We start from the raw sequence: 13,495 nt of genomic DNA, 5'->3' as shown, positions 1-13,495 counted from the left end.
TACCAGGGCTAGGGTTGGTGACCACTGCTCTAGTGGCTAAAGCTATTTACAACCAATAGATTACCAGGGCTAGGGTTCGCGACCACTGCTCTAGTGGCTAAAGCTATTTACAACCAATAGACTACTAAGACTAGGGTTGTTGATGCACTGCTCTAGTGACTAAAGCTATTTACAACCAGTAGATTACCAAGACTAGGGTTGGTGACCACTGCTCTAGTGTCTAAAGCTATTTACAACCAATAGATTACTAAGACTAGGGTTGTTGACCACTGCTCTAGTGGCTAAAGCTATTTACAACCAGTAGATTACCAAGACTAGGGTTGGTGACCACTGCTCTAGTGTCTAAAGCTATTTACAACCAGTAGATCTCCAAGACTAGGGTTGGTGACCACTGCTCTACTTGCTAAAGCTATTTACAACCAGTAGATTACCAAGACTAGGGTTGGTGACCACTGCTCTAGTGGCTAAAGCTATTTACACCAATAGTTTACTAAGACTAGGGTTGTTGACCACTGCTCTAGTGGCACAAGCTATTTACAACCAGTAGATTACCAGGGCTAGGGTTGGTGACCACTGCTCTAGTGGCTAAAGCTATTTACAACCAGTAGATTACCAAGACTAGGGTTGGTGACCACTGCTCTAGTGGCTAAAGCTATTTACAACCAGTAGATTACCAGGGCTAGGGTTGGTGACCACTGCTCTAGTGGCTAAAGCTATTTACAACCAATAGATTACTAAGACTAGGGTTGTTGACCACTGCTCTAGTGGCTAAAGCTATTTATAACCAGTAGATTACCAGGACTAGGGTTGATGACCACTGCTCTAGTGTCTAAAGCTATTTACAACCAATAGATTACCAAGACTAGGGTTGGTAACCACTGCTCTAGTGGCTAAAGCTATTTCCAACCAGTAGATTACCAAGACTAGGGTTGTTGACCACTGCTCTAGTGGCTAAAGCTATTTACAACCAGTAGATTACCAAGACTAGGGTTGTTGACCACTGCTCTCGTGGCTAAAGCTATTTACAACCAATAGATTAGCAAGACTAGGGTTGGTAACCACTGCTCTAGTGGCTAAAGCTATTTACAACCAGTAGATTACCAAGACTAGGGTTGTTGACCACTGCTCTCGTGGCTAAAGCTATTTCCAACCAATAGATTACCAAGACTAGGATTGGTGACCACTGCTCTAGTGTCTAATGCTATTTATAACCAGTAGATCTCCAAGACTAGGCTTGGTGACCACTGCTCTAATGGCTAAAGCTATTTACAACCAGTAGATTACCAAGACTAGGGTTGGTGACCACTGCTCTAGTGGCTAAAGCTATTTACAACCAGTAGATCTCCAAGACTAGGGTTGGTGACAACTGCTCTAATGGCTAAAGCTATTTACAACCAGTAGATTATCAAGACTAGGGTTGGTGACCACTGCTCTAGTGGCTAAAGCTATTTACAACCAATAGATTACTAAGACTAGGGTTGTTGACCACTGCTCTAGTGGCTAAAGCTAATTACAACCAGTAGATTACCAGGGCTAGGGTTGGTGACCACTGCTCTAGTGGCTAAAGCTATTTACAACCAGTAGATCACCAAGACTAGGGTTGGTGACCACTGCTCTAGTGGCTAAAGCTATTTACAACCAGTAGATTACCAGGGCTAGGGTGGGTGACCACTGCTCTAGTGGCTAAAGCTATTTACAACCAATAGATTACCAGGGCTAGGGTTGGCGACCACTGCTCTAGTGGCTAAAGCTATTTACAACCAATAGATTACTAAGACTAGGGTTGTTGGCCACTGCTCTAGTGGCTAAAGCTATTTACAACCAGTAGATTACCAAGACTAAGGTTGGTGACCACTGCTCTAGTGTCTAAAGCTATTTAGAACCAGTAGATCTCCAAGACTAGGGTTGGTGACCACTGATCTACTGGCTAAAGCTATTTACAACCAGTAGATTACCAAGACTAGGGTTGGTGACCACTGCTCTAGTGGCTAAAGCTATTTACAACCAATAGATTACTAAGACTAGGGTTGTTGACCACTGCTCTAGTGGCAAAAGCTATGTACAACCAGTAGATCTCCAAGACTGGTGTTGGTGACCACTGCTCTAGTGGCTAAAGCTATTTACAACCAGTAGATCTCCAAGACTAGGGTTGGGGACAACTGCTCTAATGGCTAAAGCTATTTACAACCAGTAGATTACCAAGACTAGGGTTGGTGACCACTGCTCTAGTGGCTAAAGCTATTTACAACCAATAGATTACTAAGACTAGGGTAGTTGACCACTGCTCTAGTGGCTAAAGCTATTTACAACCAGTAGATTACCAGGGCTAGGGTTGGTGACCACTGCTCTAGTGGCTAAAGCTATTTACAACCAGTAGATTACCAAGACTAGGGTTGGTGACCACTGCTCTAGTGGCTAAAGCTATTTACAACCAGTAGATTACCACGACTAGGGTTGGTGACCACTGCTCTAGTGGCTATATCTATTTACAACCAATAGATTACCAAGACTAGGGTTGGTGACGACTGCTCTAGTGTCTAAAGCTATTTACAACCAGTAGATCTCCAAGACTAGGGTTGGTCACCACTGCTCTAATGGCTAAAGCTATTTACAACCAGTAGATTACCAAGACTAGGGTTGGTGACCACTGCTCTAGTGTCTAAAGCTATTTACAACCAGTAGATTACCAAGACTCGGGTTGGTGACCACTGCTCTAGTGGCTAAAGCTATTTACAACCAATAGATTACCAAGACTAGGGTTGGTGACCACTGCTCTAGTGTCTAAAGCTATTTACAACCAGTAGATTACCAAGACTCGGGTTGGTGACCACTGCTCTAGTGGCTAAAGCTATTTACAACCAATAGATTACTAAGACTAGGGTTGTTGACCAGTGCTCTAGTGGCTAAATCTATTTACAACCAATAGATTACCAAGACTCGGGTTGGTGACCACTGCTCTAGTGGCTAAAGCTATTTACAACCAATAGATTACTAAGACTAGGGTTGGTGACCACTCCTCTAGTGGCTAAAGCTATTTACAACCAGTAGATCACCAGGGCTAGGGTTGGTGACCACTGCTCTAGTGGCTAAAGCTATTTACAACCAGTAGATTACCAAGACTAGGGTTGGTGACCACTGCTCTAGTGGCTAAAGCTATTCACAACCAGTAGATTACCAGGACTAGGGTTGGTGACCACTGCTCTAGTGTCTAAAGCTATTTACAACAAGTAGATTACCATGACTAGGGTTGGTGACCACTGCTCTAGTGTCTAAAGCAATTTACAACCAGTAGATTACCAGGACTAGGGTTGGTGACCACTGCTCTAGTGTCTAAAGCTATTTACAATGAGTAGATCTCCAAGACTAGGGTTGGTGACCACTTCTCTAATGGCTAAAGCTATTTACAACCAGTAGATTACCAAGACTAGGGTCGGTGACCACTGCTCTAGTGGCTAAAGCTATTTACAACCAATAGATTACCAAGACTAGGGTTGGTGACCACTGCTCTAGTGTCTAAAGCTATTTACAACCAGTAGATCTCCAAGACTAGGGTTGGTGACCACTGCTCTAGTGTCTAAAGCTATTTACAACCAGTAGATTACCAAGACTCGGGTTGGTGACCACTGCTCTAGTGGCTAAAGCTATTTACAACCAATAGATTACTAAGACTAGGGTTGTTTACCACTGCTCTAGTGGCTAAAGCTATTTACAACCAGTAGATTACCAAGACTAGGGTTGGTGACCACTGCTCTAGTGTCTAAAGCTATTTACAACCAGTAGATTACCAAGACTAGGGTTGGTGACCACTGCTCTAGTGGCTAAAGCTATTTACAACCAGTAGATTACCAGGGCTAGGGTTGGTGACCACTGCTCTAGTGGCTAAAGCTATTTACAACCAATAGATTACTAAGACTAGGGTTGTTGACCACTGCTCTAGTGGCTAAAGCTATTTATAACCAGTAGATTACCAGGACTAGGGTTGATGACCACTGCTCTAGTGTCTAAAGCTATTTACAACCAATAGATTACCAAGACTAGGGTTGGTAACCACTGCTCTAGTGGCTAAAGCTATTTCCAACCAGTAGATTACCAAGACTAGGGTTGTTGACCACTGCTCTAGTGGCTAAAGCTATTTACAACCAGTAGATTACCAAGACTAAGGTTGGTGACCACTGCTCTAGTGTCTAAAGCTATTTACAACCAGTAGATCTCCAAGACTAGGGTTGGTGACCACTGATCTACTGGCTAAAGCTATTTACAACCAGTAGATTACCAAGACTAGGGTTGGTGACCACTGCTCTAGTGGCTAAAGCTATTTACAACCAATAGATTACTAAGACTAGGGTTGTTGACCACTGCTCTAGTGGCAAAAGCTATTTACAACCAGTAGATCTCCAAGACTGGGGTTGGTGACCACTGCTCTAGTGGCTAAAGCTATTTACAACCAGTAGATCTCCAAGACTAGGGTTGGTGACAACTGCTCTAATGGCTAAAGCTATTTACAACCAGTAGATTACCAAGACTAGGGTTGGTGACCACTGCTCTAGTGGCTAAAGCTATTTACAACCAATAGATTACTAAGACTAGGGTAGTTGACCACTGCTCTAGTGGCTAAAGCTATTTACAACCAGTAGATTACCAGGGCTAGGGTTGGTGACCACTGCTCTAGTGGCTAAAGCTATTTACAACCAGTAGATTACCAAGACTAGGGTTGGTGACCACTGCTCTAGTGGCTAAAGCTATTTACAACCAGTAGATTACCACGACTAGGGTTGGTGACCACTGCTCTAGTGGCTAAATCTATTTACAACCAATAGATTACCAAGACTAGGGTTGGTGACCACTGCTCTAGTGTCTAAAGCTATTTACAACCAGTAGATCTCCAAGACTAGGGTTGGTCACCACTGCTCTAATGGCTAAAGCTATTTACAACCAGTAGATTACCAAGACTAGGGTTGGTGACCACTGCTCTATTGGCTAAAGCTATTTACAACCAATAGATTACCAAGACTAGGGTTGGTGACCACTGCTCTAGTGTCTAAAGCTATTTACAACCAGTAGATCTCCAAGACTAGGGTTGGTGACCACTGCTCTAGTGTCTAAAGCTATTTACAACCAGTAGATTACCAAGACTAGGGTTGGTGACCACTGCTCTAGTGGCTAAAGCTATTTACAACCAGTAGATCTCCAAGACTAGGGTTGGTGACAACTGCTCTAATGGCTAAAGCTATTTACAACCAGTAGATTACCAAGACTAGGGTTGGTGACCACTGCTCTAGTGGCTAAAGCTATTTACAACCAATAGATTACTAAGACTAGGGTTGTTGACCACTGCTCTAGTGGCTAAAGCTAATTACAACCAGTAGATTACCAGGGCTAGGGTTGGTGACCACTGCTCTAGTGGCTAAAGCTATTTACAACCAGTAGATCACCAAGACTAGGGTTGGTGACCACTGCTCTAGTGGCTAAAGCTATTTACAACCAGTAGATTACCAGGGCTAGGGTGGGTGACCACTGCTCTAGTGGCTAAAGCTATTTACAACCAATAGATTACCAGGGCTAGGGTTGGCGACCACTGCTCTAGTGGCTAAAGCTATTTACAACCAATAGATTACTAAGACTAGGGTTGTTGGCCACTGCTCTAGTGGCTAAAGCTATTTACAACCAGTAGATTACCAAGACTAAGGTTGGTGACCACTGCTCTAGTGTCTAAAGCTATTTAGAACCAGTAGATCTCCAAGACTAGGGTTGGTGACCACTGATCTACTGGCTAAAGCTATTTACAACCAGTAGATTACCAAGACTAGGGTTGGTGACCACTGCTCTAGTGGCTAAAGCTATTTACAACCAATAGATTACTAAGACTAGGGTTGTTGACCACTGCTCTAGTGGCAAAAGCTATTTACAACCAGTAGATCTCCAAGACTGGTGTTGGTGACCACTGCTCTAGTGGCTAAAGCTATTTACAACCAGTAGATCTCCAAGACTAGGGTTGGGGACAACTGCTCTAATGGCTAAAGCTATTTACAACCAGTAGATTACCAAGACTAGGGTTGGTGACCACTGCTCTAGTGGCTAAAGCTATTTACAACCAATAGATTACTAAGACTAGGGTAGTTGACCACTGCTCTAGTGTCTAAAGCTATTTACAACCAGTAGATTACCAGGGCTAGGGTTGGTGACCACTGCTCTAGTGGCTAAAGCTATTTACAACCAGTAGATTACCAAGACTAGGGTTGGTGACCACTGCTCTAGTGGCTAAAGCTATTTACAACCAGTAGATTACCACGACTAGGGTTGGTGACCACTGCTCTAGTGGCTAAAGCTATTTACAACCAGTAGATTACCAGGGCTAGGGTGGGTGACCACTGCTCTAGTGGCTAAAGCTATTTACAACCAATAGATTACCAGGGCTAGGGTTGGCGACCACTGCTCTAGTGGCTAAAGCTATTTACAACCAATAGATTACTAAGACTAGGGTTGTTGGCCACTGCTCTAGTGGCTAAAGCTATTTACAACCAGTAGATTACCAAGACTAAGGTTGGTGACCACTGCTCTAGTGTCTAAAGCTATTTAGAACCAGTAGATCTCCAAGACTAGGGTTGGTGACCACTGATCTACTGGCTAAAGCTATTTACAACCAGTAGATTACCAAGACTAGGGTTGGTGACCACTGCTCTAGTGGCTAAAGCTATTTACAACCAATAGATTACTAAGACTAGGGTTGTTGACCACTGCTCTAGTGGCAAAAGCTATTTACAACCAGTAGATCTCCAAGACTGGTGTTGGTGACCACTGCTCTAGTGGCTAAAGCTATTTACAACCAGTAGATCTCCAAGACTAGGGTTGGGGACAACTGCTCTAATGGCTAAAGCTATTTACAACCAGTAGATTACCAAGACTAGGGTTGGTGACCACTGCTCTAGTGGCTAAAGCTATTTACAAACAATAGATTACTAAGACTAGGGTAGTTGACCACTGCTCTAGTGGCTAAAGCTATTTACAACCAGTAGATTACCAGGGCTAGGGTTGGTGACCACTGCTCTAGTGGCTAAAGCTATTTACAACCAGTAGATCTCCAAGACTAGGGTTGGTGACCACTGATCTACTGGCTAAAGCTATTTACAACCAGTAGATTACCAAGACTAGGGTTGGTGACCACTGCTCTAGTGGCTAAAGCTATTTACAACCAGTAGATTACCACGACTAGGGTTGGTGACCACTGCTCTAGTGGCTATATCTATTTACAACCAATAGATTACCAAGACTAGGGTTGGTGACGACTGCTCTAGTGTCTAAAGCTATTTACAACCAGTAGATCTCCAAGACTAGGGTTGGTCACCACTGCTCTAATGGCTAAAGCTATTTACAACCAGTAGATTACCAAGACTAGGGTTGGTGACCACTGCTCTAGTGTCTAAAGCTATTTACAACCAGTAGATTACCAAGACTCGGGTTGGTGACCACTGCTCTAGTGGCTAAAGCTATTTACAACCAATAGATTACTAAGACTAGGGTTGTTGACCACTGCTCTAGTGGCTAAATCTATTTACAACCAATAGATTACCAAGACTAGGGTTGGTGACCACTGCTCTAGTGTCTAAAGCTATTTACAACCAGTAGATTACCAAGACTCGGGTTGGTGACCACTGCTCTAGTGGCTAAAGCTATTTACAACCAATAGATTACTAAGACTAGGGTTGTTGACCAGTGCTCTAGTGGCTAAATCTATTTACAACCAATAGATTACCAAGACTCGGGTTGGTGACCACTGCTCTAGTGGCTAAAGCTATTTACAACCAATAGATTACTAAGACTAGGGTTGGTGACCACTCCTCTAGTGGCTAAAGCTATTTACAACCAGTAGATCACCAGGGCTAGGGTTGGTGACCACTGCTCTAGTGGCTAAAGCTATTTACAACCAGTAGATTACCAAGACTAGGGTTGGTGACCACTGCTCTAGTGGCTAAAGCTATTCACAACCAGTAGATTACCAGGACTAGGGTTGGTGACCACTGCTCTAGTGTCTAAAGCTATTTACAACAAGTAGATTACCATGACTAGGGTTGGTGACCACTGCTCTAGTGTCTAAAGCAATTTACAACCAGTAGATTACCAGGACTAGGGTTGGTGACCACTGCTCTAGTGTCTAAAGCTATTTACAATGAGTAGATCTCCAAGACTAGGGTTGGTGACCACTTCTCTAATGGCTAAAGCTATTTACAACCAGTAGATTACCAAGACTAGGGTCGGTGACCACTGCTCTAGTGGCTAAAGCTATTTACAACCAATAGATTACCAAGACTAGGGTTGGTGACCACTGCTCTAGTGTCTAAAGCTATTTACAACCAGTAGATCTCCAAGACTAGGGTTGGTGACCACTGCTCTAGTGTCTAAAGCTATTTACAACCAGTAGATTACCAAGACTCGGGTTGGTGACCACTGCTCTAGTGGCTAAAGCTATTTACAACCAATAGATTACTAAGACTAGGGTTGTTGACCACTGCTCTAGTGGCTAAAGCTATTTACAACCAGTAGATTACCAAGACTAGGGTTGGTGACCACTGCTCTAGTGTCTAAAGCTATTTACAACCAGTAGATTACCAAGACTAGGGTTGGTGACCACTGCTCTAGTGGCTAAAGCTATTTACAACCAGTAGATTACCAGGGCTAGGGTTGGTGACCACTGCTCTAGTGGCTAAAGCTTTTTACAACAAATAGATTACTAAGACTAGGGTTGTTGACCACTGCTCTAGTGGCTAAAGCTATTTATAACCAGTAGATTACCAGGACTAGGGTTGATGACCACTGCTCTAGTGTCTAAAGCTATTTACAACCAATAGATTACCAAGACTAGGGTTGGTAACCACTGCTCTAGTGGCTAAAGCTATTTCCAACCAGTAGATTACCAAGACTAGGGTTGTTGACCACTGCTCTAGTGGCTAAAGCTATTTACAACCAGTAGATTACCAAGACTAGGGTTGTTGACCACTGCTCTCGTGGCTAAAGCTATTTACAACGAATAGATTACCAAGACTAGGGTTGGTAACCACTGCTCTAGTGGCTAAAGCTATTTACAACCAGTAGATTACCAAGACTAGGGTTGTTGACCACTGCTCTCGTGGCTAAAGCTATTTCCAACCAATAGATTACCAAGACTAGGATTGGTGACCACTGCTCTAGTGTCTAATGCTATTTACAACCAGTAGATCTCCAAGACTAGGCTTGGTGACCACTGCTCTAATGGCTAAAGCTATTTACAACCAGTAGATTACCAAGACTAGGGTTGGTGACCACTGCTCTAGTGGCTAAAGCTATTTACAACCAGTAGATCTCCAAGACTAGGGTTGGTGACAACTGCTCTAATGGCTAAAGCTATTTACAACCAATAGATTACCAAGACTAGGGTTGGTGACCACTGCTCTAGTGGCTAAAGCTATTTACAACCAATAGATTACTAAGACTAGGGTTGTTGACCACTGCTCTAGTGGCTAAAGCTATTTACAACCAGTAGATTACCAGGGCTAGGGTTGGTGACCACTGCTCTAGTGGCTAAAGCTATTTACAACCAGTAGATCACCAAGACTAGGGTTGGTGACCACTGCTCTAGTGGCTAAAGCTATTTACAACCAGTAGATTACCAGGGCTAGGGTGGGTGACCACTGCTCTAGTGGCTAAAGCTATTTACAACCAATAGATTACCAGGGCTAGGGTTGGTGACCACTGCTCTAGTGGCTAAAGCTATTTACAACCAATAGATTACTAAGACTAGGGTTGTTGGCCACTGCTCTAGTGGCTAAAGCTATTTACAACCAGTAGATTACCAAGACTAAGGTTGGTGACCACTGCTCTAGTGTCTAAAGCTATTTACAACCAGTAGATCTCCAAGACTAGGGTTGGTGACCACTGATCTACTGGCTAAAGCTATTTACAACCAGTAGATTACCAAGACTAGGGTTGGTGACCACTGCTCTAGTGGCTAAAGCTATTTACAACCAATAGATTACTAAGACTAGGGTTGTTGACCACTGCTCTAGTGGCAAAAGCTATTTACAACCAGTAGATCTCCAAGACTGGGGTTGGTGACCACTGCTCTAGTGGCTAAAGCTATTTACAACCAGTAGATCTCCAAGACTAGGGTTGGTGACAACTGCTCTAATGGCTAAAGCTATTTACAACCAGTAGATTACCAAGACTAGGGTTGGTGACCACTGCTCTAGTGGCTAAAGCTATTTACAACCAATAGATTACTAAGACTAGGGTAGTTGACCACTGCTCTAGTGGCTAAAGCTATTTACAACCAGTAGATTACCAGGGCTAGGGTTGGTGACCACTGCTCTAGTGGCTAAAGCTATTTACAACCAGTAGATTACCAAGACTAGGGTTGGTGACCACTGCTCTAGTGGCTAAAGCTATTTACAACCAGTAGATTACCACGACTAGGGTTGGTGACCACTGCTCTAGTGGCTAAATCTATTTACAACCAATAGATTACCAAGACTAGGGTTGGTGACCACTGCTCTAGTGTCTAAAGCTATTTACAACCAGTAGATCTCCAAGACTAGGGTTGGTCACCACTGCTCTAATGGCTAAAGCTATTTACAACCAGTAGATTACCAAGACTAGGGTTGGTGACCACTGCTCTATTGGCTAAAGCTATTTACAACCAATAGATTACCAAGACTAGGGTTGGTGACCACTGCTCTAGTGTCTAAAGCTATTTACAACCAGTAGATCTCCAAGACTAGGGTTGGTGACCACTGCTCTAGTGTCTAAAGCTATTTACAACCAGTAGATTACCAAGACTCGGGTTGGTGACCACTGCTCTAGTGGCTAAAGCTATTTACAACCAATAGATTACTAAGACTAGGGTTGTTGACCACTGCTCTAGTGTCTAAAGCTATTTACAACCAGTAGATCTCCAAGACTAGGGTTGGTCACCACTGCTCTAATGGCTAAAGCTATTTACAACCAGTAGATTACCAAGACTAGGGTTGGTGACCACTGCTCTATTGGCTAAAGCTATTTACAACCAATAGATTACCAAGACTAGGGTTGGTGACCACTGCTCTAGTGTCTAAAGCTATTTACAACCAGTAGATCTCCAAGACTAGGGTTGGTGACCACTGCTCTAGTGTCTAAAGCTATTTACAACCAGTAGATTACCAAGACTCGGGTTGGTGACCACTGCTCTAGTGGCTAAAGCTATTTACAACCAATAGATTACTAAGACTAGGGTTGTTGACCACTGCTCTAGTGGCTAAATCTATTTACAACCAATAGATTACCAAGACTAGGGTTGGTGACCACTGCTCTAGTGTCTAAAGCTATTTACAACCAGTAGATTACCAAGACTCGGGTTGGTGACCACTGCTCTAGTGGCTAAAGCTATTTACAACAAATAGATTACTAAGACTAGGGTTGTTGACCAGTGCTCTAGTGGCTAAATCTATTTACAACCAATAGATTACCAAGACTCGGGTTGGTGACCACTGCTCTAGTGGCTAAAGCTATTTACAACCAATAGATTACTAAGACTAGGGTTGGTGACCACTGCTCTAGTGGCTAAAGCTATTTACAACCAGTAGATCACCAGGGCTAGGGTTGGTGACCACTGCTCTAGTGGCTAAAGCTATTTACAACCAGTAGATTACCAAGACTAGGGTTGGTGACCACTGCTCTAGTGGCTAAAGCTATTTACAACCAGTAGATTACCAGGACTAGGGTTGGTGACCACTGCTCTAGTGTCTAAAGCTATTTACAACCAGTAGATTACCATGACTAGGGTTGGTGACCACTGCTCTAGTGTCTAAAGCTATTTACAACCAGTAGATTACCAGGACTAGGGTTGGTGACCACTCCTCTAGTGTCTAAAGCTATTTACAATGAGTAGATCTCCAAGACTAGGGTTGGTGACCACTTCTCTAATGGCTAAAGCTATTTACAACCAGTAGATTACCAAGACTAGGGTCGGTGACCACTGCTCTAGTGGCTAAAGCTATTTACAACCAATAGATTACCAAGACTAGGGTTGGTGACCACTGCTCTAGTGTCTAAAGCTATTTACAACCAGTAGATCTCCAAGACTAGGGTTGGTGACCACTGCTCTAGTGTCTAAAGCTATTTACAACCAGTAGATTACCAAGACTCGGGTTGGTGACCACTGCTCTAGTGGCTAAAGCTATTTACAACCAATAGATTACTAAGACTAGGGTTGTTGACCACTGCTCTAGTGGCTAAATCTATTTACAACCAATAGATTACCAAGACTAGGGTTGGTGACGACTGCTCTAGTGTCTAAAGCTATTTACAACCAGTAGATCTCCAAGACTAGGGTTGGTGACCACTGCTCTAGTGTCTAAAGCTATTTACAACCAGTAGATTACCAAGACTCGGGTTGGTGACCACTGCTTTAGTGGCTAAAGCTATTTACAACCAATAGATTACTAAGACTAGGGTTGTTGACCACTGCTCTAGTGGCTAAAGCTATTTACAACCAGTAGATTACCAGGGCTAGGGTTGGTGACCACTGCTCTAGTGGCTAAAGCTATTTACAACCAGTAGATTACCAAGACTAGGGTTGGTGACCACTGCTCTAGTGGCTAAAGCTATTTACAACCAGTAGATTACCAGGGCTAGGGTTGGTGACCACTGCTCTAGTGGCTAAAGCTATTTACAACCAATAGATTACCAGGGCTAGGGTTCGCGACCACTGCTCTAGTGGCTAAAGCTATTTACAACCAATAGATTACTAAGACTAGGGTTGTTGATGCACTGCTCTAGTGACTAAAGCTATTTACAACCAGTAGATTACCAAGACTAGGGTTGGTGACCACTGCTCTAGTGTCTAAAGCTATTTACAACCAATAGATTACTAAGACTAGGGTTGTTGACCACTGCTCTAGTGGCTAAAGCTATTTACAACCAGTAGATTACCAAGACTAGGGTTGGTGACCACTGATCTAGTGTCTAAAGCTATTTACAACCAGTAGATCTCCAAGACTAGGGTTGGTGACCACTGCTCTACTGGCTAAAGCTATTTACAACCAGTAGATTACCAAGACTAGGGTTGGTGACCACTGCTCTAGTGGCTAAAGCTATTTACACCAATAGTTTACTAAGACTAGGGTTGTTGACCACTGCTCTAGTGGCACAAGCTATTTACAACCAGTAGATTACCAGGGCTAGGGTTGGTGACCACTGCTCTAGTGGCTAAAGCTATTTACAACCAGTAGATTACCAAGACTAGGGTTGGTGACCACTGCTCTAGTGGCTAAAGCTATTTACAACCAGTAGATTACCAGGGCTAGGGTTGGTGACCACTGCTCTAGTGGCTACAGCTATTTACAACCAATAGATTACTAAGACTAGGGTTGTTGACCACTGCTCTAGTGGCTAAAGCTATTTACAACCAGTAGATTACCAGGACTAGGGTTGATGACCACTGCTCTAGTGTCTAAAGCTATTTACAACCAATAGATTACCAAGACTAGGG

General features: G+C 43.4%; 1 protein-coding gene across 1 annotated transcript in view; it reads left to right on the top strand.

Moving 5' to 3' along the window:
• LOC106593908 (cytohesin-4) overlaps positions 1 to 13,495 on the top strand; it is a 117,264-nt gene that overhangs the window by 57,865 nt on the left and 45,904 nt on the right. The window lies entirely within an intron of this gene.

This window comes from Salmo salar, chromosome 02 (genome assembly GCF_965601325.2).
Source record: "Salmo salar chromosome 02, fSalSal1, whole genome shotgun sequence".
NCBI lineage: Eukaryota > Metazoa > Chordata > Actinopteri > Salmoniformes > Salmonidae > Salmo > Salmo salar.
This window is presented reverse-complemented; position numbering and strand designations above follow the sequence as displayed.